This window comes from Lupinus angustifolius, unplaced genomic scaffold (assembly GCF_001865875.1).
Source record: "Lupinus angustifolius cultivar Tanjil unplaced genomic scaffold, LupAngTanjil_v1.0 Scaffold_517, whole genome shotgun sequence".
NCBI lineage: Eukaryota > Viridiplantae > Streptophyta > Magnoliopsida > Fabales > Fabaceae > Lupinus > Lupinus angustifolius.
The window spans coordinates 146,661-146,948 of record NW_017727876.1 but is presented as its reverse complement, the minus strand read 5'-3'; positions in this window follow the sequence as shown (position 1 = coordinate 146,948).

Genomic DNA, 288 nt, shown 5'->3' with positions numbered 1-288 from the left:
CCTCATCCTCATCCTCATCCTATCCTCATTCTGATTCTCGTCGTCATCCTTTCCTCCTCCTCATCTTATCCTCATTCTCATCCTCCTCTTATCCTCGTCCTCATCCTGTTCTCATCCTCATTCTCGTCCTCATCCTAACATCATCCTCCTCCTCATCATATCCTCATCCTCATCCTCTTCCTCATCCTATCCGCCTCCTCATCCTATCCTCGTCCTCTTCCTCATCCACATCCTATCCTCATCCTCATTCTCGTCCTAATCCTGTCCTCATCCTAATCCACTTCCTCA